We start from the raw sequence: 27,774 nt of genomic DNA, 5'->3' as shown, positions 1-27,774 counted from the left end.
ATCCTTTTAAAACGTTGAGGGGAGGGGACAGCTATTTCCTACCGCCTTTGAAAACACTCTCTAGTGACCTGGTGGCATGGAAATTTGCCTAGCTTCATTTGTGCAGGTCATACCACCCTGGATAAAAGGAGGACAGTTACCAGGCTAAAATTTGTTTATAAGGTTTCTTTCATCTCCAGTGTGAAAAAGAGAAAATAATAGTCTCATTTGCAACTTTTCATTGGTGAGAAATTTCAAGCAAGAGACAATGTTGAAGCTATGCTATCCCCAGAACCAGCCAATTCATCTATCTATGACTTTAAATTTATTATCAAACAAGTATTTCAATATGCAATAACAATAAAATCAAGCCAGTTTGTATGGGATTAGGGAAACCTGGAGTGTCCCACATGAGATGTGGTTTGCAACCGTGGACAGAAAGGTAAGAGAACTGGTGTTGACCCAAGTTATGTTTAGTATAAAGACTCCTTTGTTGACTCACTGTGATAACAGTTCCTCGTTTGTTAGATCGTTGGGTATAAAGTTATATAATTCAGCCTTGCCCTTCTCTCCAGTCTACTGTGGTAGCCAACACCTCCTACTTTTAGCTATGGTAGTTCCTGGACTGCCAAAGCCACTTCCTACGTATATGTCAGCCAAATTTGACTTTTAGAGTAATGCAGGTAATTTGGCAAGTTCAGAGGGAGGTAGAGAGAGGTGGTTTGTAATTAGTCTTTCTTTATTCCCTTTTTTCAAATACTGAGAAATTCCTCTCTTCTGTTTGATTTATGCTAGGAGATTCTACCCATTATTACAATAGCATCAGTCACTGTCCCTGCACATTGTCCTGATAACTTTCACAAAACTTGCCAAACGCCATGGGTTTTTTTCTCAATTATTGAAAGGACAGTTTGTGCCAGTGTTCTCCTTCCAACCATTATAATCTTGCTTCTATTATCTCTCATTTAACGAACAGATTGATTTGTTGCCTAAAATTACCTAGAGAATTCTATTTGGATCAGTCCGGCAGAATTAAAAAAATATATATTATTAACCTGAGAATTCATTCCACTTCTCACCTAATTGCTGCTTAAATATCTCCTGTGATGTTTTTTTGTGCTTTCTGACTAGCATGTAGAAATCTGTCTGGGGGTGAAGTAGTTCATTGCAGGAAAGCAGACCATGCATTGCTATTGAGCTTGTCACTGAGAATCCTGCATATGTATGTGTTGTCAACTACAACTTTCCTTCTAAAATTAAAAGCACGCATTTATTATCATAGGGCTCCAATTAAAGGACAACTGCTATTCCTATTACGCTTGCATTAAATTGAAACTTGTAATTTAGCTGTCCAGATGTACATTTTTAAATTAAAATATAAAGTTGTATCTGCTTTGTTTATTTCTCATTCAAAAGTATCTGGAGCCCTACCTTAGGGCTCCTCCTACCCTTCAAACTCCATTGAAGAAGGGAAACTATTCGCACAGATCAACATTTCCCTCTCAGAGGCTGCTGAAGAGAACTAAAGAATGGGGAATTTTATAGAAAAGAGAGGACCCAAGAAAGCAGCTGGTGAGTATTTCTCTCTCTCTCTCTCTCTCTCGCCCTCGCCCTCGCCCTCGCCCTCGCTCTCGCTCAACACCCCGCCCCGTCAGTGAGCCGATATATTTATTGACTAAAGTCATTTTTTAAATTACCTGTTTCACCTTATCTGTAGATGAAATGATTGTAAGCCTATACAGCTTTGAACCACTCTCCATTTTTCATTGGCACTTCGGTTCCTGAAGCTCTAGAAACTTTGCTGCATTTCCACCACCACCACCCCCACTCCACCCCTAGGATGAGTGCAAGCTGTTTGTTTTCTCTTTTGTAAAAGCTGAGCTTATGATTTGCACCCCTCTTCCCTTAATAATGAAATGACTAAGAGTATTTGTAACGGGGGCTGGGCCAGGGAGCGTTGGGGGAGAGGCGCCACACCCCCTGAGAATAAAGCCCGCGCTGCGCACTCTGAGAACCGTGCACGAATGAACGAACCACACACAGAATATATTTGGCGATGAAACAGCGCCCTACAGGAAGAAAGTGCCCACATTCGGAGTGTGATCAGAAGCACGAGTTTTTGGCGCTCTTTGGGAGCTGCGAGCAGGAGTAGCCAAAGGACAGAGACTCACAGGGTGGGCATGGGCGCAGGGTTGGCACTCGGCCGATTTCCCGCTCACCCGCAGCTTCGAGCCAGGTGAGGGTGGCGGCAGCTGCGTCGCTGGGTGCGCCGCGCGGCGCTACCTGGCCTGCCGGGGCGGGGATGGGCAGCCGAGGGCGGCCCCGCGCTCCGGTGCCCGCGCGCGGCTCGGCTGCCGGGCAGTTTCGCGGGAGTTGCTGTTTTGGCGCCTAAAGTCCCCTCATTAGCGCCGTCCACGCAGCGCGCCCTGTCTGCCGGGCTCAGAGCACCGGGAGGGCGGACCTGGAGGCCGGCCCAGGCTGCCCGGGTCGGCGGACTCTGCCAGCGGACAGCTGGTGGAGGGCACGCCTTTGGCTGGGGCCGGGCGGGGTTTGGGCCCGGGTTGCCATGGCAGCCGCTTGCCGGGCCGCGAGCCCCCACGCCTGCCGGCCGCCGGGAGGTATGCTCCAAGCAGACTGAACCAAGAGCGTGCGAGAAGGGGGGAGGCCGTGCCCGGGGCCCTCTGACCCTCCCAGCCCGTCAGCCTGTCCCGGGAAAGGGTCCCTGTGTTGTCGAAAAAAGAAAATATTCTTTCCTCTGGGCCTGAAAGGAGGCTTGCAACAGCACGGGGGGTTAGGGGGCAGAGGGGAGCAGAGGGATTGCCGCCTCCATCCGGCAGTCCTCATGTGCGTGTCTCTGGGCTTGACATTTTATACCCCGCAGCGGTCGACTTGGAGCCAGGTTACACGTCCCAGCCATGAAGTTATGTAGTTGGGGCGGGCTTTAATTTGCTTATATCTAATGATTTCAGAGCCTCGCTTTAAAATGGCGGCATTCAGTATGCACCCATGCTAAAGGCTCTCCCGGTACCGGGACCACCTCGCGCAGCGCTGCTTTTGCTTCTGCCGCTAACAGATGGCATGTGCCGCTGTCGCTGCCGCTGCCCCTGCCGCTGCCGCTGAGAGCAGGACCCTTTAGCTTCTGGGTTTGCGCTAGCAGTATAAGGTAAGGCTGGAGATGAGTTGGGGTTCGTAAGAATGGCTGTCTTCCTAGGACGCTGACGAAATAAAACGCCTTTTAAACTTTATTTTTCAAAATGGCAAATAGAAAGAAAAGTAGCCCTGCAACTTTGTTGCAATTTGGGGGCTTTGATCTTTCTTCCTCTTGTTCTTTTCTTTCCTTTTTCTTTTTCATATATATTTTACATATGTATATTTTACATCATGTATATATAGTATGTACCATATATACATTATATATATATATATATATATATATATATATATATATATATATATATATATATATAGTAATTGAAAGAAACTTCCTGCATAGTGTTTCAAATGCTTTTAACAACTAATTTCCCCCAGAGTCATGTCATATCCTGAGCAGTGCCACGGCTTCCTTGCAGCCTGTGCCTTTTCCCGTTCTAAATCAACACATTTGGGCAGTTTGCTTTTAGTACCAGCATCTGAAGGGTATGAGGGTAGATTTTAGGAGACTATTAAAAAGATAACTTAAGTTTTTAGCATTCACACAATAGGTTTATATGGCAAGAACAAAATTAAATCATGAGGAGTAACAAAAGTTAACATTTAGGTGATTCATTTATGTAGTTTTATCATTACTGTGGTAGATCTATGCGTTTTTCTGACTGCTGTCCGTGGATTGGTATATATAGGTACTACAGTGATGGTGAATTTATTGGGTTGCTGTAGTGACGGTAGTGTGTTTTAGTGGAGTTCTTTTTTCTTAGATGTTTCTATTAATAAATTGCTAGTGTTTGTAAATTGGGCACAGAATCCCCAAAGCCTATCTCTACACATGTATTGCATTCCTGGGAAAGCCTAAATTAAAACAAAACTATTACAAGATTTAATTTTGGAATCAGTGCTGGTTTTTCACTATGTTGACTCGCTGGTTTAATCAGTAAGTCTGGGTGAATGGTTGGAAAGCGGGCTGTTAAAATAGCTGTACAAATGACTACACATCAATGCTTAATACAATTCATCTGAGCTTTTTTCCCCCCTCTGATGAAAGGCATACGGACAATAGGCTTACCAGAGACCTCAGACTTTTCTGATTATATTCACATTTTCTCTTTTGTCTATGCAAATGTTTAAATACTTTTTAAAGTTGTTTAAATTTTTTTTCCAATATGCAGTTCTTTGGGGAGATGACTTCAATATATAGAAAGTTTCCTAAACATAGCCTAAAAAGGCTTTTGCCCCTAGCCCAGCTAATATAATACCCCTATCTCCTTTTTACTTCTCCCCAAGCAATAGAAGTTTCTTGGCTGGCAGACTGTCCTGCTGTTAAATTTATCAAGCTTCTGGGAAGGGGGGAAAGAGATTGTTTTGCGCCTATTAAAGAACTGTGCACTTTTCCTGCCCAGGTGCTATAGTGTGCCTAGAAAAGAAGAAGTGAACTGTTTGCAATGGAATTTACTATATAATAAATTTTGCACCAGTTTTTCAGATGATCATTGAGAGAAGTGTGTGGGGCAATACGTTGCTTCACGTCTGAAAGGAGAGTTCCTACAGATAGAGCAATAGATACTTACAGTTTTACAAGGGGTGTGGTGTGACCAAAAGCAACTTCTCTCATTTTTAGTGATTACGTATTTAGATCCCAGTTCAGTAAGCTTTGCTTCCTGATGCAATGCCTTGTTGCTGAATGACTTCAGACCAAATGCATCCTTTGGGGGAAAAAAGTGAAAATACTAAACCTTGGCGCCAGAATACACAAGCTAACCTAGTGTCAGAGACCTTAGAAGGAAATTTTGCCAGTTAACATTCTACAGCTTCATATAATGATGATTGGAGACCTTGTATGAAAACATATGTGAAGGAGTTTATAAAAATATTTTGAGATAGAATTGATATAGTGCTGGGCTAGAGGTGGTGATTGCATATTTTGCTCTACTTCTAAAAGCGACTTCATTTCTCTAATTTCCTTTGTTGCTTTAACCACTCATAATGATTTCCAGGAGTATTATGAAGTCCTTTTTTTTTTCCTCAACTGTCCACGCCAGGCATTTCACAACAGCTGCTTTTTTAAGGGGGATAAAACCTATGAATATGAGCTGATATCCAAAGTATCTTTGGTATTGCCTTGCACGCAACCTTTACCTAAGCAATGCTTTGCCCGAAGTAGGTGCTTAATAAATGTTGAATTAAAAAGAAAAATGAGTAGTTTGTAAACTCACAGAAGAGCAGATTTTGTGCACAGATTTTAATTTAAATACAAAGCATTTTTGTATACTTACAAAAACCTAAAAATTTAAAGTAGATTAAAATATACAGCCCCCTAATTTCCTGAATTCTATTTGCCTCAAATTGGTTCTCTTGCTTCTCGTTGTACTTCTAGACACTTGTGTAATCCATCCTTTTGACCAGTAGGTATATTATTATCTGCTCAGCTCTAAAGTATGAAAAAAGTAATTACAGAAGCTTGTGGGGAAGAAAGGTTTTGTCTTTTAAGGCTGTAGAGTGCTGCATGTGCTGGAACAGTAAGTCTTGGCTGCTGTGCAGATGCTGACAATGTAGTTTGAAGTTCAGTTTTGTTCTCCGCCCGCTTGTCTTTATATGTGAGATAGAGGGGAAGGAAGGAAGAGGTGAGAAGATTTTCATTCCTAAAATTTTGTACTTATCCCGCTTATAGCACAATAAATTCAGGAAGGTGGCACAATTTTTCTGTTTTGAAATAAATAATGCCGTCTGACAGGATTACAAACAGGGACTGGGGCAGCGCAGACAAAAATAAGTTACAGTACATGTTTGACAAGTAATTTGATCCTATAATTAAAGTTAGATCATGGTCGCTGCCATGTTAAAACTATCAAGTGTCTAAAAGAGCATGAAGGCTATGCTCACCTTTCCATCATCAAGGTTCTTCCATGCTGTTGGGTTTTCATATAACAATGTCTAGTAGGTTGAACAGATGGATTTTCCTCCATTATAAATGTATGTGATGTCAAGAAAATAGAAATCAGAAGTTTTGTTTCTTTGTGGGATATGTGTGCCTCTCCCTGGGTGTGATAATGGCTCTCACTTCAAAAATGGAAAGAAACCTGTGTCTCAGATAAAATGAGGTGGACATTTTTCCTCTATGAAAATAAACTGTGTTTGGGAGCAAGTAGTTTAATTGCCAACCAACCAAACAACAAACAAACACAAATTATGACCAAAAAGAAAGCAATTAGATCAGTGTTAATGTGGGCTTTTAGATTTTAAGGAACCCAGATGGTTCCATGGCATCCTACTCTTCTGAATGGTTATATGTTGCCTCAAGACAGCCAAATGACAATGTTGGAAAGGCAACTTTGAGAATTAGGATAAATAAGGTATCAGTTATGTTATCAGGTGTGAATAACATCCATGTGACCTAAAAGGGATCAGAAAATATTTTTTTCCAAATGATTCTAATACAGACACAATGTAAATCTATTATTTAGTTCTACTTCGTGCTAAATTGAGTGACTGTTTTTAAAAGATTGGTGGGGAAAATAATATAAGCTGGGAAGATAGACATTATTTTTACTTGAGAAATAAAGATACTCTCAAAGTGTCTGGGCACATATACACAAGCACATGCATGTGCACGTGTGTGCAAATTAGATGTCATTTTAGAACAATTCATACAGCTATTCATTGATTTCTCCATGGAGATTGATGGGAAAAGACAGCATTCCTCCAATTTTAAGAATGAAAGAAAAAAAGGTTCACAATAAACTATAATACGTGTTTGTATTAAGCGATATCTCTCTGAGGCTCAGTAAAAGAGCTGGGGCTCTGAATTTTCAACTCCAGGTAGTTAATTGTCAGGAAAAGGATACATTGCTCAGAACTGAAGAAGAAGCAGTATTCCTGGAAGCATGATTTAAATGTGTGTGTGTGTGTCTTGTGTGTATGTATGTGAATATACAAAATGTGTCTGTGTATATGTATACAGACACAGTCTGTGTCTGTGTATATATGTATATTATATATATTCACATAGATGCATATATTGCGTGTATATATAGGCACATGTATCTTATGTAAGTTTACATACACATATACGTGACATAGATATATATTCTCCCTCTATATGTATATGATGCTTTTCAAGAAACTCAAGCATAGTAATCCCAGAACTCTTAACTCTTTATAACAGCCGTAAGAACAAAGTGTGCAGAGGAAAAAAGGAGCTTGATTAGAGTTTTAGGAATCAATTTGGCACGCTTGTTAAAATATTATGTCTACTCTCAAGTCCTACTTCCATCAGAATTAAGTTGTCCCATGAGAAGAGGGAATGATTTGTTTCCAATTTTAAGCAGGAGTGTTTGTTTGTTTGTTTGTTTTAATGCCCACACAGTGGGTGAACTACAGCAGCACAGAAAGAGATGGCTTCCAATTGAGAAAAACAATCTGAACAGAAATTCAGGGGGTTGGCCCTAGAGACTTCCAGCAGGCTGTTTGATCTCCTTAAAACATGGGAGCATCCTGGAGACTGACAGTTTGCTGGATCTTGTTTTCCATTTTGGATCACTCAAATTGGCTTAAAATTGTCCCCATCCAATTCTTTGAATCCTGAGCTTCTTGGCATTGCCCACAACTGGTGTGGAAATTTGAGAAAGGTTTCTTCAGGCTTATTCAGGTTTCCCTGAATGTACGAGTATGAGCAGCTTTCTATTAGAAAGGTTACTGGGTCTCCTTACCTGATAGCCCCAATGCTTGGCACATAGTAGGCACTCAGTAAAAGTTTGTTAAATAAATAGAATAATAGATTAGTCTTTCTAACTTGGACTTGTATTTTATAAACATCCTTCCTGTGACTTCAAGTAGCGGTATCTCTATTTTTATTGACAAAAAAGTCATCATCAACAACAACAACAAACAGACTAAACACTAGGTTGAATGTCCTGCTGGAGGCCAAAGTAGCAACTAACTCTCTAACAAGTTCAGAGGAAAGCAAGCAATGTCAAACTTTGGGCTGAGACCTGGAGGGTAGGCCTGAAAGCTAGCGGCTATTTTTCTGTCACCTGTAGTTGCATTTAGTATATCTCCTCTAAATCCAAAGGGAATCAGTCTTCAACACGAAGTCACGTAGAAACAGTTCTTCAAACCATTTCACCAAATAAAAAAGGAACAAAATAAGAAATACTGTGACTCAGATGCCTCTTGCCATGTATAGTTAGTTGAGAAAGCAATGAAGTCACAGACAAAAACCAAAAAGGACATTGGGAGCTGTCTCATTTTCAGTCAAACACTGATTGCCCATTTAGAGGTTGAATTTGCATAGGTTTTTGTTTACCAAGATACAGGTATGAATGGCTCCTCTTTTTACTGTATCTAGAAAGCAAAGTCCACACAGTAGAAGAGACAAGAGCTGCCATTTCAGATCCTCCACAATCACCTTTTGTGCCCAGAGGACCATCACTCTTTAGGTACAGCTTTTGCAGTCTCCACTTATGTAGCAGTATGAAGAAAACAAACACGGGGGTGTTTTTCTTTGGGGGGGGGGTGTCCTGTTAGCAAAAAAACGAGAGAATGAAAGAACCAGAGAGCTTGCATTTCACCTTTTGTAGTCTTCAACCTTCATGCAGGAAAACAAAGCAAAGCAAAACAAAAGCACCGTGTATAATATTAGCTTGGTCATATATCCCATAGTATAATTCCTCAGTTGTTTGCTTTACAAACTGAGAAAATGAGATTGTCACATAATATTAAGGTGGCTGCTTTATTATGAACTATGTAGCGGTTTTTCTGAGTTCTATTTAAAATATATAGACACACATTCAACAAGACCCACAGCACAGTGATGGAGATCACGTTTCACCTTAGTGCCCAAGTGGAGTTTGCATTTTTGTCCTCTGAAAAGTAGGTGTTCAATAAATGGTCCAATTATGGGTGCTATTTTGTTAAAGGATGAATTGATGTTTCTCAAAATTCTTAGTGTCTGTGATTGATGAGGATCCCAAAGAAAAGGACTGTATTTCTTTTCAGAAGGATTTCTTTTTGAGAAATCTAAACTCCCAACTAGTTTATGTCAACATTTTTTCCTAACTAATTGGATAGCATGAAGGAAAACCTTATTAGCTCACCCAGAAGTATTAAGTGTAAAATAGCACACATTATAGGGTCACATTTTATGTCTAAGGGCTTCAAAATACAGAAAAACGTGGGGGGGGGGGCGGGTGCCGCGTAATCTGATCTGTTTCTTGAATTCGTAGCGGTGGCCTCAGCTGCCCCCAGAGACTGTCAATAAGCGCTCTGCTGCTTTTCTGAAGCCAGGGTCTGGGCTGGACTCAGATTGACAGGCTCCCCAAGGGAGAGCCTGTTTTTCAGGAAGACCTTGGGCTTTGGTGGAACTTTTGACTGGTCAGCTAGCTGCCCTTTTAAGTAACTTGTATTAACCGTTTATTAATCCTCTTTCTTAGAGAGATAAACTTGATTTTGCTGGGGGACTCACTCAGATATACTGAGAGCTTCAATATAGCAATAATATGAGGGCAAAATAATTTTACTTTCTGACTGAAACTCCCCGTCCAAAGCTCTTTTGTGATTGAGAAGATGACAGGCTGGAAAAATGTAGCATAGGGCTTGACATTTTACAGTGCTGGAATAAAACGAGAATACCTCCATGCATTGTAGAGACTGTGATGATGATGATGATGATGATGATGATGATGATGATGATGATGATAATCGTGATAATAAAAGGATCTAAAAAGTATTCCCTTAGAGAACTGTCATACGTGCACATACTTTGAAGTTGCACAAGTTGTGTTGTGGGTTGGAGAGAGAGAAAGAGAAAGAGGGAGGGAGGGAGAGAGAGAGAGAGAGAGAGAGAGAGAGAGAGAGAGAAAGAGAGAGAGAGAGAGAGAGACCAACTCTAAGAAACTAGTTCCTCTTCTAGGGGATACTGTAGTCTGCACTTCTATTTCTTACAAATTAGATGCATGAAAATTATGGTTCTGAGTATTGATCCTAAATTAATAGAAAACAGCAAGGCTAACTAATGTCTGATTCTAAACACTTTTACTTTTATTAATGTAGTATATTATTTCTGTGTTTATTAAATGCAGAAGTTCAAGTGACTGGTTGTGTTACCTGTGCAAAGTAAAATTGTTTTTGGTAAAAGTCACATTTTTTACTTTCAAGCCTAGATAATGTAATAGCCTTCCTTATTGCCTTCCATCTATCCCTGTAATATTTCCGTAATATTTTTAGCTGTCTAAGAAAACAATTCATACGAGGCATTCATAAATGGTGACAAGTGACGACAGGAAATGTTGGTTGCACTGGTCTCCTTCATAACTTAGCGAGGCCACAGCTAGCTGATTTGCTTTTAACTTCCTTTTTGGAGGCTGTTTGGGTCAAAAGTAGCATTGTTTTCCATATAAAGGGTTATTTTTGTTTTGTTTTGTTTTGTTTTTTGCTTTATTCTGTATGGCTACAATAAATCTGTCACTGGACTGCATGTTTCATATATTTTATGGACTGTATCATGTGGTTTGAGTTTAATTTGGAAGGCAGTGCTTTTACAATCAAGATTCCACCCCCCCTCCACACACACACACACACACATGAAGTTTTAGGGTCTGGGATTGCACCAGCCTTCAAAAGTTTATAGCTCTATTTACACAATAGTGATTGCTGAGGAGGGCATTTCCTGCCAGTTAATGACTGGTTGGGAAGGCTAACAGTCCAAATCCAGGGAGAGAGGACCATTCATTAAATGCCACGAAGAGACCGAAGAGACCGGGTTGCTTTTATCATGAAGTGCTGAGGAGAAAGTGAAACCACTTCCTGCCTTTTGAAGAGCCCAGAGCAGCATGGGCAGAGCTAGATAGTGATGTCGTGCCTCCTGGTATGGAAAATGGAGCTTCTTTTCATGCTGGGGAGCAATTAACTTTTCCATAAGTTGCCAAAGCAGGACTTGGATGAGGAGGGCATTTCCTTTAGGTTATTGACTCATTTGTGGAGAGGGGGCAAATAAAGATGAAGGCCCTGAACTTGCCAAGTATTAACTGCCTGAAAATATTCATCACACAGGTGTTACATCTACCTTAAATATGTATAGTGCCAGGTGGGTACTAGACTAACTGGGGGGGATCACTGCATAAATTATTTAAGTGCCTAACCATATGCTGTACACCTGAAACTAATATAAAATAATATTGAATGTCAACTGTAACTGAAAAATAATAATTAAAAAAATTAATAAAATAAAAAAGAATTTGTCAGAAAAACCCTTTAAAGTCATAGGAATGAATTCCCTAATTAGTTGTATAACTGACCATTGCTAAAATGGACAGGAATTGAATGGGAAGAATTATTAGGTTGGTGCAAAAGTAATTGCGGTTTTTGCAATCATTTTTAACCTTTTAAACCGCAGTTACTTTTGCACCAAACTAATATCTCTTTTCAAGGTCAGTTTAGCAGGACACAGATACTCCAGTTTGATTCTCTAATATAATAAAGGTAAAAAATATACATGGAGGGTGCTTTGACTTTCGTGGAAGTACCTTTGAGGGCTGTAAAATTAACCATTTAACCTAAGACATTCCCAGGAAACAGTTTTGTCCCCCCATATAATTAATTCTTGCCTGCTATAAAGCTGCTGAGGTGTGAAGAGTTTGGCATTGATTTAGAGCAAAAACAGAATAAGATCAAGATTAGGTTCACATCTAGGAATTCCTGACTTCTTGGCCTGTCCTTCACTCCCTTAGCTTCCTAAGCCTTCAATTTGCCAAAATGTTAAGTGTTTATAAAAGGTAAACATCTGTTCTAAGATCTTTAGTAAATACTTCCACATAAAGGAGGTTGTGAGACACCCCCACTCCAGAACTTGGCTTGGTCCTTTACTTTGAAATTTTAATTTCGTTCATATTTTCCAAATTTGGTGGGGGATAGCAGGGGTGGGCTGGACCTCTAAAATACAAGCTATCATTATAGGCCAAACACCTGGATTTCTTCATGGGATTGAGTAATCTGTCACATGCAGAAGAAACCAAATGTTAAGTTTCATTTTTGGGTCTGGAAAATGTCATTATATGCTTTAAATATTCAGTAATCCAAGGATTGCCTGCCATTACCAATTCACAAAATAAAAGTTTTCTGAAGTTTAAAACATTCTACAAATGAACTGTATACCCACTTGCTGTTATTATTAGATGATGCCATGAGCAGATTTAAAAACAAAAAAGTGACTGGATGAACTAAAAAATATATATATTTTAAAACATGATTTTATTTTTTGGAATGTTCTTGAATTTGAATGTTAAGATACACTAAAATTTTGCTAGTTCAAATTAAAGACAATATTCTGATTATAAAATTTTTGGAGTAAGCAAAAACAAGGGTTTTCTAAGTCAGTGTTCTAATGGCCTGAGTATTAACACTCATGGGTAATTAGCAACCCGGCTGCATTTAAATAATGATCCAAAAACCTTAGAAGTATTTTTTTTTCTAAGAGGTTAAACACCCCTTCCATCTTTTTGACATCATTATTTTGTTTATCAAGCCTTTCTTTATAGGTTATCTATAAATATATATCAAGCTGGTTCAGGTTCAGGTACTACAGTCTGTACCAGTAGCATCAAAATTAATTAAGATTTACCCTACTATATGTGGAGCCAACAACATTACTTTGTGGTGTTAGAAAAGCCTATTTGTTCTATCATTTGTAGTTTTCAAGTGGTGGGCAACAACTCATTAGTGCATAATGAAATCCATTTAGTAGATTGTGTCTGGCATGTCTTTTAAACAACTTTGAATAAAATAGTAAGAAAATATCAGAATGCATCATGTAGTAACGTTAGGTGTTTTTGGTCAGACTGTTATTTCAGATCCATGCACATATGTACTTAGGATGTAAAATGTGTTTCTTACTATTTGTTGCTGTTGAAAGGTTTGAAAGTCAATGTTTTAGTGAATGTTATTTCAAACTAGGTCAGAGATGTTTTTTCCTCTTCTTTTTGAGGGGAAGGTGGTCAAGGGATGCTGAGTGATGTTGGTTAAGGACCTTGAGAGTTATGTGTCCATTTCACAAACTAAGAAGTGAGACATATTACTATGCTAAGTATGCTATAAGATTTAATGTCTGCAGTATTTTGTAGTCCTGAGTGGATGCACATTAGGTAAGCGTTATGTATTTACCAAGTGGCATTACTAGAACAGGAGACAGAAAATAATGCTAGTTAGGAACAGAAGCCAAAATGGCATCTTAGGAAAAACAACAACAACAACAGCAACCAAAAATCTTGGGGTGGCTGGGTGTGAGGTGCTTCTAGCAGCAAAATAATTGTCAAAAAAAATTTAATGTACAAAAAAGCCCACCTTATTTTAGGATGAGTTAAATATAAATTAAAAGAGTTCAAAAATTAGTTTTGGTTTTCACAAATCAAAAATGGTCACATCAAGAGAATATGTTTGCAAGAAGAAAGCTGATTTTTAAATAAATATAAATGTACATATTTACTATATTCATACATTGGAAGAAAACCTGTGGATGTCTATTTTTTCTGCAATGCACAAAGGCACACATTAAAATGAATTTTATGATTGTGGGATGAGAGGCGTAAGTTGGATCTGTTAAATATATGTGCGATATCAATGGGAATGAATATACAAATAAAGAAGACAATAGCCACATGGCCTTTCTAATTACTTTTTGTACTGATGAGAATTAAGCCCAGTAGTGGGAAAAATTCACTTATATGAAGTACTGAGTATAATCCATTAGAAGATTGGAAATATCCTTAGAAGTCTGGGTAATATTCATTTGATTTAAATAATTGTTAGAGGGGAGGAAAATATTACCTTCTGGGGTACTGTTATATCTCTAGTAAGATCATTAAGGAACTTGTCCGCAACCCCCACCCTCAGGTCCCTCCCCATTGTTCCATTAAATATCTTTTATCGCTGGACACGTTGGCTTCATTCCCAAAGGTCTCTTCCTGTGGACATGCTCCAGAGCCTCAAAGCACTGCTGCTTTCTCAACTCTGAGAATTTGAAATGCAATTAGGCTTTTCATTATAGACATTTAAATGTTAAACTTAAGTTACTGCTCTGAAAAATAAAATATAATTGCAGCTCTAATGAGTTGATAACTAAGCTCTGTCATTCTAAATGAGTTATTTCCCTCTTCAGGTATACCATATTTAAAACTTAAGAATAGAGAAAGACTTACACATTTAATGGTTGTGTAATTAGCAATCAATTTATGAAATGAGATGTAAAACAAATTAAGCACCATAATAAAGTGTTACACTATCACCAAAAAAAGTTATATACATTATTCATGATAAAAACTAAAAAATGTTAATGGGTGAACCTGCTCATATTTCCAAATCCTGGGAGTGACATGTTTTAACAATTTCTTATTGTTAAATTTCTGTTTGTTAAAGCCGTTTAGAAAGCACTGATATGTATGCTTTGAGGCCAGAGGATAACTTTGCGTATAGCATCTATTTCACTGTAAACATTTACAGAGTAGCATGGAGTAGGTGGAATAAAGTGTGGGAAGTTTAAATGTGTGTTATTCAGGATTTTCAGCTTCAATAAGCACATGGCTCGTTGTGTGTTTTAGGCAAACACAATTAATCATTGGTTTGGGGTGTCAGCTTCTTTTTTCACTTTAGCCTTCTAGGTTTTTTGTTATGGAATACTTGGCAAAATAATAGGGATAAGAAAAAGTTATGTAAGAAGATGTGCTCCAGTAAGAAGGTAACTCCAAGCTATCATTCATTTTACATAGCATTCTAGCTTTCCTCAGTTTGTGAAATATTAAGATCCTTTGTGTAACACATCTGCCATTTAAAACTTTGAGGTATACATAGATCTCAAGACCTTTGACAGGTGAGTTTATTTTGTTTATTGTGAATGAAAATTTTCCTCAGAAGTCAATGAGATTGTGAGGACAAACTGTCTTCTAGAATGAAGAAGGAAGGTGGAAAGGAAGAGATGCTAAATTTGCTAGTCTTTTGCTTAGATAATCCCTTATACCATATTTCTCATTTTCGTGGAACTGTATTGGCCAAAAGGAAGTTAAGATGTTGGTGTTGCTGTTGGCAGGTTTTTTCCTAACTGATAAATGAGGAAAGCCCCTTGGTCCTAAGAATTACAACCATTAGCACTTTCAGGAAGCTTGCAATGATTGGATGTAAGGAAAAGAAAAGCCTAATAATCTCAGTTCCAGGAGAGAAGCTCTGGCTCATTTTGTTCCTTATGTTGGATAATAATTCAAACAAAACAAAACCTTCTTGAAATTAGAGGTTTGTTTGATTGTTTGTTTTTAAGTGAAAATAACTTGGGTTTCCTCGTATACCTATAAAGGGAACGTAATGACGCACAAATCCAGACTTCTGAGATTTCATACTTTTAGCTTCCTGGAACAGGACAGACTTAGGAAATAGGAAGTTAGAAAATAAAATCAACAACCATTGCATTTTTGTTATTACGAGTCCTTTTCTGATTTGCTTGGTATAAATAGTGGTATAGAATTTAACCACATGAGATGTCAGAGGCCTGTGACTTCCCTTGACACTTCCCTGTGCTCAGAGGTCCAGACAGGGTGACATTGGCTCTTGGAGTTCTTAGGTGGCAGAATTTACTACCGTGTTTCCCTGAAAATAAAACCGGGTCTTATATTAATTTTTGCCCCAAAAGACGCATTAGGGCTTATGTTCAGGGGATGTCAGCCTGAAAAATCATACTAGGGCTTATTTTCCGGTTAGGTCTTATTTTCGGGGAAACACGGTACCACCTCCACCTCCAGGAATGTATTATACTTTTAAACCAATATCTGTAGGCTGGAGTTTATATATAGGACTAAAATTTGAACCCCCATTTTTACACCCAATAAAAGTTTCCTATAATAGGTATTTATTTAGAGTCAACTGACATTTATTGAACAATTACTGTATGCCATATGCTCTGCTAGCTGCTTTCATTTTGTTATGACAAAATTTCCTTTAACTATGAAATACAATTGGTTCTAGCCAGGCAAGTACTCTCTTTGGCATCTAATAGGTATCAGGCTAAAATTGCACCTCCAATTCTTTGCTAACATTTTAATGCAACCTCACACCACAATCATTTCTTCATTGTCTAGTCACGTTCTCTTCATCATTTGGGGACTATATCATGACCTCATGATCCATAGCCTGCCTCTTCCATCAATGAAGACATTTATTTCCTTATAAGTCAAGCCAACATTAATCTCTTACTCATCTTGCTAGAACAAAGACTGGTTTGGCTATCTTGTGGATAGTGCTGCAGTAGAATATGAAATACCAGAGGTTGACAAGTGGATATAGAGTGAGGAGTCAGTAGTGTGAAATGGTGTTGAGTGAAAGTGCTGCCGAAGCAGCCATGTAGAAATATCTAGAGCCAAGTTGGATTAAACTTGTTCAGAATGCAGAGAAAATGTTTAACAGAGCAAGACCTTGGGAGTTGGTCTCTTAACCCTAGAAATGGCCAAGACAGCCCAAGGAGAGCACCAAAGGAGGAATCTCTGTGTCACAGAAGCAAAGGAGAAAGAGTGTTTCTAGAAGAGTGGGGCAAACAACAAATACCACAAGAATTATACAAGATGAGACCACTGGTTTTGGTATTTAAGAGTTCGTTTGTGATATTTTAGAGACCAGAGCCAATTTAAAGGGTTGAGGAGTAAATGAAAAGTTGGGAAATGAAAGTGATAATGATTACTCTTGTGAGATATTTGATGAATAAGATGAGAAATGTTGGAACCTCACAAGAAATTAGGATCCAGGGAAGGAAGAGTTTTGTTGTTTATAGGGTAGGAGTGACTTAGATATGCTTACTGGCTGACAAGGAGGCAGAAGTGAAGCAGAATTTGATTTTTGATCCTACTTTTACTCATCAGATGTAGACTATAAGAATTGTCTGTAAATCACCAAATATGTAGAGTGCCTTCCTTACTTACCCAGGATCTCTATTAATATGCACAGTATTATTATGTAGTCTGATTAGGTAATCCATGAAGAACTCTGGTGTTTATTCTTTTTGCCCTTAAGGTACAGAATTAAGCTTGTAATAAAAGAACCGGGATAGGTTTGGACAAAAAAAAAGTGGAATTCAGCCAGAATAATAGATAAGATTGTTTTGAAATGGCTTTAGGTACGAGACAATGCTACTGAGTTAGTGAAAATGTGACTAACATCTTTCTATAGGTCAGGCTCAATCAAAATGAAAGAGAAGATGGGGAACGCTATAAAAAATAATGAGGATTCAAATATAACTCCCAAGGATGGACTTTTATTCTATGATTTCCCTTTAGACTAAATTTCAGTGTCAGTCCTTCATGAAGTTAGAAATTTTAACATGGGCAACACCTTCCCTGTGTTGCATCTGGCAACTTCCATTTTGGGGGGATTTTACATTTTAACAGGTAATTTAAAAAATAAACCTCAGGTCCAGATTAAATTCCCCTCATTTTAATCACCTCCTCATTCTCTCTTCTAGAACATATTTTGTTCTTCCTTTCTCAGAAGCTGACGATTATTGGCACAAAATATCTCTAACCTAAACCTTGTTTATAACGTCTAGGTTGATGGTAATTCTACTCAAATAGAAAGGTTTGCTGCTTTGAGGTTCTGAAAATCCTTTTTACTTTAAAAAGCAAGATGATGCAATTTTTGTGACATGTTGAAAAACTTAAATCTTTGAAGTTATTGTAAAGGTAATAATTATCTAAACCAACATTTCCCAAACTGTGTTTATTTTGCCACATGTTCCAGGGGGGTGGAATAAGATTTCTTAGGTGGAATGCCTGTGAATTTACGGTTAAAGGGAATATCACATTCTGAGAATTAAATTGCATGAAAGCAACCTCTCTCTCTCTCTCTCTCTCTCTCTCTCTCTCTCTCTATATATATATATATATATATATATATATATATATATATATATATATATATACACATACATATTTCAGCTTTTAGTTTTATGTTGCATGTCAAGTTACTGTGCAAACAAGCATTACTTGTTGATGAGAATTTAAGAATACTCCATCAACAGGAATCAAAATAATTTAATGACATCATCCTGCCAAGAAAATACACTGCACAAAATCAGCAGTAACTTAGGTTAAAAGATTCCCCCCACTCTGGGGAAAATGTTTGTTAAATGTATTTCTAAAATGACTATGAAAATTTTGCTATTGATTTCTTGTTTATGATTTCTAGTTTAAACTTCTTCCTTACCATTTTACACTGGAGAAAATAGATTTCTATAGTATCCTAAATAGAGAAGCAAACCAAATGGTTTCATATTTAAGTTATTGAGGATATCTTTTTACTTTGTTCAAGTAAAAATATTCAGCAGAACTAAACTTAAAATAACAGCATAAATGGGCTTGTTAAATTGTGATCAACAGTTTTCAATTCTTTGCTGTATAATTGAAGGATTTGTAAGGAAAGCAACTTCATGTGATTGGCTTAAATTAAGGGTATTGTTTGGTGGGAATTAAACAGCTCGGTAATCAAGTTGTGAACTCTGTGCATCTCTTAAATAATTAATTTAGTCTCATATCTCTTCACAGGCCTTGTTCCATGGTTACCAATTAATTACATGTTATAGGCATCTAAGTTCCTCTTCTAGGGTCTGCTCTCTGGTTTATTCTTTTTTTTTTATTAAATTTATTGGGGTGACAATTGTTAGTAAAATTACATAGATTTCAGGTGTACAATTCTGTATTACATCATCTATATATCCCATTGTGTGTTCATCACCCAGAGTCAGTTCTCCTTCCATCACCATATATTCGATCCCCCTTACCCTCATCTCCCACCCCCCAGCCCCCCCCCCCCTTACCCTCTGGCAACCACTAAACTATTGTCTGTGTCTATGAGTTTCTGTTTCTCATTTGTTTGTCTTGTTCTTTTGTTGTTTTTGGTTTATATACCACATATCAGTGAAATCACATGGTTCTCTGCTTTTTCTGTCTGACTTATTTCGCTCAGCATTACTCTCAAGATCCATCCATGTTGTCACAAATGTTCCTATATCATCTTTTCTTACCGCCGAATAGTATTCCATTGTGTATATATACCACAACTTCTTTATCCATTCATCTATCGAAGGACATTTTGGTTGTTTCCATGTCTTGGCCACCGTAAACAAAGCTGCAATGAACATTGGAGCACACGTGTCTTTATCTCTAAATGTTTTCAGATTTTTTGGGTAGATACCCAGGAGAGGGATTGCTGGGTCATATGGCAATTCTATTCGTAATTTTTGAGGAACCTCCACACTGCCTTCCATAACGGCTGCACCAGTCTGCATTCCCACCAACAGTGTATGAGGGTTCCTTTTTCTCCACAGCCTCTCCAACATTTGTTACTATTTGTCTTGTTGATGATAGCCATTCTGACTGGGGTGAGGTGATATCTCATTGTGGTTTTGATTTGCATTTCTCTGATGATTAGTGATGTTGAGCATTTTTTCATATGTCTATTTGCCATTTGTATGTCCTCTTTGGAGAAATGTCTCTTCAAGTCCTCTGCCCATTTTTCAATTGGGTTGTTTGTTTTTTGTTGTTGAGTTGCATGAGTTCCTTGTATATTCTGGATACTAGCCCCTTATCGGAGGCACTGTTTGCAAAAATCTTCTCCCATTCAGTTGGTGGCCTCTTTATTTTGTCAATGGTTTCTTTTGCTGTGCAGAAGCTTTTAAGTTTCATATAGTCCCATTCGTTTATTTTAGCTTTTACTTCCATTGCCTTTGGAGTCAAGTTCATAAAATGCTCTTTGAACCCAAGGTCCATAAGTTTAGTACCTATGTTTTCTTCTATGCAGTTTATTGTGTCAGGTCTTATGCTTAAGTCTTTGATCCATTTTGAATTAACTTTGGTACATGGTGACAAATAGCAGTCCAGTTTCATTCTTTTGCACGTGGCTATCCAATTCTCCCAGCACCATTTATTGAAGAGGCTGTCTTTGCTCCATTGTATGTTTTTAGCTTCTTTGTCAAAAATTATCTGTCCATATTTATGTGGTTTTATTTCTGGGTTCTCAATTCTATTCCATTGGTCTATGTGTCTGTTTTTCTGCCAATACCATGCTGTTTTGATTATTGTAGCCCTGTAGTACAAGCCAAAGTCAGGAAGTGTGATACCTCCATTATTGTTCTTTTTCCTTAAGATTGCTTTGGCTATTCGGGGTCTTTTGTGGTTCCAAACAAATCTGATGATTTTTTGTTCTATTTCTTTAAAATATGCCATTGGGATTTTGATGGGGATTGCATTGAATCTGTATATTGCTTTGGGTAATATGGCCATTTTAACTATGTTGATTCTTCCAATCCATGAGCACGGAATGTCTTTCCATTTCTTTGTGTCTTCTTCAATTTCTTTCAAAAATGTCTTATAGTTTTCAGCATATAGGTCTTTCACATCCTTGGTTAAGTTTATTCCTAGGTATTTTATTCTTTTTGCTGCAATTGCAAAAGGAATTGTTTTTTGTATTTCTTTTCTGAGATTTCATTGTTAGTATATAGGAAGGCAATGGACTTTTGTGCGTTGATTTTGTAGCCGCAACTTTACTGTATTCGTTGATTGTTTCTAATAGCTTTTTGGTGGAGTCTTTAGGGTTTTCTATATATAGCATCATGTCATCTGCAAAGAGTGATAATTTAACTTCTTCATTCCCAATTTGGATGCCTTTTATTTCTTTCTCTTGCCTGATTGCTCTGGCAAGGACTTCCAACACTATGTTGAAAAGCAGAGGTGATAGGGGACATCCCTGTCGTGTTCCTGAACGGAGAGCAAAGGGCTTCAGTTATACTCCATTAATTATGAGATTAGCAGAGGGTTTGTCATATATGGCCTTTATTATGTTAAGGTATTTTCCTTCTATACCCATTTTATTAAGTGTTTTAATCATAAATGGATGTTGTATCTTGTCAAATGCTTTTTCTGCATCAATTGATATAATCATATGATTTTTGTCCTTTATTTTGTTTATGTGATGTATCACATTGATGGATTTGCATATGTTGAACCATCCTTGTGCCCCGGGGATGAACCCCACTTGGTCGTGATGAATAATCTTTTTAATGCATTGTTGTATTCGATTTGCTAGAATTTTATTTAGGATTTTTGCATCGGTATTCATTAGAGATATTGGTCTGTAGTTTTCTTTTTTGTGCTGTCCTTACCAGGTTTTGGTATCAGGGTAATGTTGGCCTCATAAAATGAGTTAGGGAGTACTGTCTCTTCTTCAATTTTTGGAAGAGTTTGTGCAGAATTGGTATTAGATCCTCTTTGAAGGTTTGGTAGAATTCACTAGTGAAGCCATCTGGTCCCGGACTTTTGCTTTTGGGAAGGTTTTGGATGACTGATTCAATTTCACATTGGTGATCGGTCTGTTTAGATTTTCCAGTTCTTCATGGTTCAGCCTAGGAAGGCTATATGTTTCTAAGAACTTGTCCATTTCCTCTAGGTTATTGAATTTGGTGGCATATAGTCCTTCATATTATTCTTGGATGATCCTTTGTATTTCTGTGGTGTCCGTGATAACTTCCCCTTTTACGTTTCTGATTTTGTTAATTAGTGTCTTCTCTCTTTTTATCTTAGTAAGTCTAGCCAAGGGTTTGTCAATTTTGTTAATCTTTTCAAAGAATCAGCTCTTTGTCACATTAATTTTTTCTATTGTCTTTTTGTTCTCTATTTCATTTAGTTCTGCTCTAATTTTTGTTATTTCCTTTCTTCTGCTGACATTGGGTTTTACTTGTTCTTCTTTTTCTAGTTCTTTAAGGTGTAACATGAGGTTATTTATTTGGGAGTTTTCTTGTTTCTTGAGATAGGCCTGTAATGATATAAATTTCCCTCTTAAAACTGCATTCGCTGCATCCCAAAAATTTTGGTAGGATGTATTTTCATTGTCATTTGTTTCTATGTATCTTTTGATCTCTCCTCTAACTTCTTCTTTGACCCAGTCCTTCTTTAAAAGTATGTTGTTTAATCTCCATGTATTTGTGTTTTTTCCCGCTTTCTCTTTACAGTTGATATCCAATTTCAAAGCCTTGTGATCAGAGAATATGCATGGTATGATTTCAATCTTCTTAAATTTGTTGAGACTGATTTTATGTCCCAATATATGGTCTATCCTTGAGAATGTTCCATGTACACTAGAAAAGAATGTATAGTCTGATGTTTTAGGATGAAGTGCTCTATAAATGTCAATTATGTCCATTTCATCTAATGTGTCATTTAGGGCTACTATTTCGTTATTTATTTTCTGTTTGGATGATCTATCCATAGCTGTCAATGATGTATTTAAGTCCCCTAGTATAATTGTGTTTTGGTCAATTTCTCCCTTTAGTTCTGTTAATAGTTGCTTGGTGTATTTCGGTGCTCCCTGATTGGGGGCATAAATATTGATGACTGTTATGTCTTCTTGTTGTACAGTCCCCTTTACCATTATGAAATGTCCGTCTTTGTCTCTTGTTATCTTTTTCACCCTGAAGTCTGTTTCATCTGATATCATTATGGCTACACCTGATTTTTTCTGGGTACCATTTGCTTGGAGTGTCAATTTCCCCCCTTTCACTTTGAGTCTATGCTTGTCCTTGTAGCTGAGATGTGTCTTTTGGAGGCAGCATGTGGTTGGGTTTAGTTTTTTGATCCAATCTGCTACTCTGTGCCTTTTTATTGGTGCGTTCAGTCCATTTACATTTAGGGTGATTATTGATATGCGAGGATTTCCTGTCATTCTGTGTTCGTTTTCTGGTAAGGTTGTGTCTCCGTTGTTTCTTTGCCTTTTTGTTGTTGTCTATTATTTCTGTGTGGTGGTATTCTATGATGTTTCCCTCTGTTTCTTCTTTCATTTCAGTATATATTTCAGTTCTGGATTTATTTTCAGTGGTTACCCTTAAGTTTATGTAAAAGAAAGTTTGATATTTAGAGTATCCATTTTCTTCAGCACGCTTACTTTCTCCATTCCCATATTCAAGTTCAGGCCTTTACTCTCCCCCTGTTTGAGTTTTGGTTGCCACAAATTGTCCCTGTTGATGGTGGTCGAATAGCCTCCTTTAGTATTTCTTGTAGTGCAGGTCGTGTATTAGAAAATTCCTCAGCTTCTGTATGTCTGGAAAGGTCTTTATTCCTCCTTCATATCTAAAGGATATCTTTGCTGGATATATTATTCTTGGCTCATGGTTTCTCTCTTTCAATAGTTTGAATATTTGGTTCCACTCCTCCTGGCTTGTAGAGTTTCTGCTGAAAAATCTGATGATAATCTAATGGGCTTTCCTTTGTAAGTTACCGCCTTCTTTTCCCTGGCTGCCTTGAGGATTCTTTCTTTGTCGTTGATTTTAGACAGCTTCAATACAATGTGCCTTGGAGAAGGTCTGTTGGGATTGAGGTAACTAGGTGTTCTATTTGCTTCTTGGATTCGAGGGTCCAGTTCTGTCCACAAATTTGGGAAGTTCTCATCGACAATTTGTTTGAATATATTCTCTGTTCCCTTCTCTCTCCTTCTCCTTCTGGTATGCCCATTATTCTTATATTGCTCTTTCTGATGGAGTCAGAAAGTTCTTGTAGAGTTCTTTCATTTCTTTTAAGTCTCAAGTCTCTTTCTTCTTCAATTTGTGTCATTTCCAGGTTTCTATCTTCGATGTCACTGATTCTTTGCTCCATCTGGTCAACTCTACTACCTAAGCTGGTTATTTCATTCTTAATTTCTTCTATTGAGTTCTTAATCTCCAGAAATTCTATTTGGTTCTTTTTAAGATTTCAATCTCTTTCGTAAAATGCTCATGCTGTTCTTTGATTGAGTTTCTGAGTTCCTTTAACTGCCTATCTGTGTTTTCTTGTATCTCGTTGAGTTTTTTCAGAACTGCAATCTTGAATTCTCTGTCATTTAAGTCACATATTTCTGTATCTTTAAGTGCCTTCTCTGGAGATTTTTCACTTTCTTTCTGAGCTATCTTGTTGCCTTGGTTATTCATGGCGATTACTGGTTTACTATTTCTCTTCCTAGACATCTACAGGAGTGACTTCTGCAACAGGTTGATAGAAAGCGGTCTTTCTTTTGTTTGCCAGTACTTGTTGGTAGAATGTTTTATTATTTCTCCAACTGCAACTTATTTTTCTTCTCCCACACAGTAGTGCTATGTTTTCTCTGCACTATTCCAACTTCTCACACAATGGGGGGATTCCCTGGGAGACGGGCTTCTCCTCTGTTAATAGTTCGTCTAGGTCACAGGGCGCAGTGTCCCAGTGGGTATGCGGAGAGCTTTTGATGTTCCAAAGCTCTTCCAGCTGCTGATTCAGAGCCCGTATATTTCAGCAGTTCTGTTTACTCCTGCAGGATCCGCCCAGATAGGTGGGGTCAGGGGCGGGGTGAGTTGTGAGAGGTGGCCCAGAGCAATGGCGGCGACCACCACCACAGCCGGTCCTGCTTCCACAGCTCTCTCCCTTTGCTGGAACTAGTTGGGCTGTGAATTTGTGTTTGGTCCACAGTTCTCAAAACAGCAAATTTTCTGTTGTTTTGATCTGACACTGCTACTGTTTCGCTTCTAGCACCGGGCAGGTGGGGCGGGCGAGCTCTGGGAGGGGAGGGAGGCGGCTAGTCTCAGTGCCTAAGGCTCCGTTCTCTGCTCGGCAGTGCGGGCTTAAACCACCGCTTTTCAGCCTTTTTCCTCAGTCTTTTCTCCGAGGTCTCTGCCGTGAGCGTTGGGTTCAGCCGTGTTATATGCTGTCCCTCAGCCCTGTGGGCCATAAGTGGAGCCCTAGCAGTCCGAGTTCTTCCTCTCCCGCAGCTGCGGTAGTTCCGGGAAGCAGCGAGCTCGAGCACTGAGCTGGGTCTGTCCTGCGCCTGCTGCTCTGTCTCCGCGCACTTCTCCCTTTCCTCCTCCCTCCACTCGCGCGAATCTCCCACCTGTAGGTGATTTCAGTCGGTAGTGGGCCTCTTCGTGTTGCCTGTCTGCTGTGCAGGGAGTCCTTTGTGGAGTTTTTGTTGTTCGATTCTTTGTAAATTCCAGGGGAGCATTACAGAGGCTCACCTCACGCCGCCATTTTTTTCTGGTTTATTCTTATTACAATTTATTATTGTATTCAGTAAAAAAAAATTGAATTTGCAAATTGAGCATTGTGGGATTTGATTAGTATCAATAATAACACATTATCAGAGTCCTTTTGCTTAGTGAAATTATATGTTTAACAACGAGGTTTACACATTGAAATTAAAATGATTAATTATTACAATTATTAATAATTAAAATACATATAGAAAAATGTATTTTTCCAGAAGTCTTTACTTTGTTATCTTTGTGTGTGTGCATGATTAATATTGTCATAAATACCGAGGAAATGACGAGTTGTCTGTTGAGCTTAAAATGGAAAAATTCCAGCAAGGAAGACAAAAGTGAGTGATGAGAGAGTATTTCCCAACAAACCCCTCTTAAAATGGCTTTTCAGTAAAAGCCTTTGCCTCCACTTCTGCCCAGCTGCATTAAGTTGAGAGGAACATTTACTTGAGGATGCCAAGTACCTTGTCTTTTTCAAAGCAAGGAAGTCAAGTTTTTTGATACTTGCCTTCTTTGAGAGGTAGTCATTCACTTTTTCAGATTCAAATTCTACTTGATTTCTCTTGTGTATATTTATCATCTAAGCTCCCTCTTGTTTCAAATGGTAAGCTTACGTTTGGCTCTTTAGCCTCAGTTCCTGGTACAACATGAATGTTAATAAATACCCATGTTGACATCCAAAGGTCTATAGCCCCCTTTTTTGGCAGAAATTTGATTTTTCCAATATTTAGATTGAAAATTGAAGCCTTATAGGTGCAGAGCAGTTGGCAAATAGGGGAAGGAGACCAATTTATCTGACTCCAGTCAACAAGATACATAAATTCATATGAAAAAAAATCTGCAAAAATGCATGGAGAAAAGTCAGTCATACCAGTTGTGTGTGACTTTTGCAATTGAGTTTCTACAATATATCAACCCTGGCAACCTTCCAAAGCAGTCTCTGACCAGGAAATCCCTATACTATAACCTTGGAAAATTGCTGCAGCAATAAAATGTATTAGATATTGTGTCTTCTTTTTGTTTGAAAAGTGTATTTACAGACTACGTATTTATTAGGAGTTTATATTAGGGTATCCAAAGTGCTAAATGCTCCCTCTCCCCAACACACACACATGCACACAAACACACACAGGAATGATTTCAACTTATATTTAAACCTGAATACTGTAGTAGATTGCAATTCTATTATAGATATGCAGTGGCTGTTGATCTTTTTTTAAATTGTATCTTCCCATGTAATATCTGACCTAAAATAAATCAATCATACCTTTTTATTTAAACAATGTTAATTGATAACTAGTTTTTATTGTCAGAACATGCTTTACTCTAGAACAATCTACTACAGAGAAAAAAAGAAAATAAAAGGAATATTAAGATCATATTAAGAAGTGATAGGAAGAGGTGATATAATTTTGTAGTCTTTTCTAATAGAAGCAGCTACTTACTCTGTGTCAGGCACTGTAGTAGGCACTTTACACATATGATCTCATCTAATTGTCACTGCAAACCTGTGATGTTGGTGTTATTATTTATCTCCTTTTTACAGATGGGAAACCTAAGGCTCAGAGAGATTAAGTAGCATGCCCAAAGACATTCTGCTAGTAAATATTAGCGTCAAAACTTGAACTTACCTCTCTAACCCCACAGTCTATGCTTATAACCCTTATAGTTCTATTATGGAAATTAGAAAAGGTTTCATTGGGACCTTGAGTTTGCTGCTTGTCTCCTTCACTATGTATTAGCGACAGCACTGAGCACTGGCGAAAGACAGTAAACATCTGGAATGACCAAATGCAGGCTTTGCAATATACTTCTGAGTTATAGAACTATAAACTGTTATTAGGTTGATGCAAAAGTAATTGCGGTTTTTGCAATTGTTTTTAACATTTTAAACCGCAATTACTTTTGCACCAACCTAATAGAAGTGGAGGGAAGAAAACATCATTAAATTAACAATACACTTGCGCAGGATAAATCTGTTCTGCATAATATTGTCAGTAACAGCTGCCACACTTAAAAGTTATGTTATGGTGGGATATATTATTATTTAATAATGGCAGTTCCTGAATTTTTATAGGAATCTTGTTTAGATTTTAGTGTAAAAGTATGTTGAATGCGTGGAGATACCACAGCCCATTTTAAATCCCAAGTTGATTTTTCCCTGATATTTGACTTCTCAGGACTTTTCTGTTTTACTCTCCTTTCCACCCTACTTTCTGCTCTTTTTTTTTTTTTTGCATTGGTTGTTCATTCAACATACCTTTATTGAGCACATTCCACAAGTTAGCCATGTGTCTAGGTGCTGAGGATATACCCCTGAGCAAGTATTCAGATAATGTTTTAATATTAAGGTAAGGAACCTAGGCTTTTTCTATAACTTGAGCATCACAAAGCATCATTGTCTTTATTGCCTTTCATGTCTTTCTTTAGCCTAATCATGTTTTTAAAAATTTTACTGACTTACACATAATAGCCAAAACGAGAAAACAGCCCAAATGTACATCAGCGGATGAATAGATAAACATAATGTGGTATATCTATAGAATGGAGTATTAATCAGGAATAAAAAGGAATGGAGTACAGATACATTCTAC

The 27,774-nt window shown here is 38.0% G+C and overlaps 1 protein-coding gene across 7 annotated transcripts in view; it reads left to right on the top strand.

Annotated features, from left to right (window-relative positions):
* The first annotated feature begins 2,907 nt into the window (after positions 1-2,907).
* MBNL3 (muscleblind like splicing regulator 3) overlaps positions 2,908-27,774 on the top strand; it is a 158,972-nt gene continuing 134,105 nt past the window's right edge. Inside the window, exon 1 of one of the 7 annotated variants that reach the window (XM_019719125.2) lies at positions 2,908-3,142. The gene's annotated coding sequence lies outside the window, so the exon portion shown is untranslated. The remainder of the gene's footprint in view (positions 3,143-27,774) is intronic. The other 6 variants (XM_019719120.2, XM_019719117.2, XM_074324259.1 and 3 more) reach the window with 6 other exon arrangements.

The sequence above is a fragment of the Rhinolophus sinicus genome, chromosome X, assembly GCF_036562045.2.
Source record: "Rhinolophus sinicus isolate RSC01 chromosome X, ASM3656204v1, whole genome shotgun sequence".
Classification (NCBI taxonomy): domain Eukaryota; kingdom Metazoa; phylum Chordata; class Mammalia; order Chiroptera; family Rhinolophidae; genus Rhinolophus; species Rhinolophus sinicus.
This window is presented reverse-complemented; position numbering and strand designations above follow the sequence as displayed.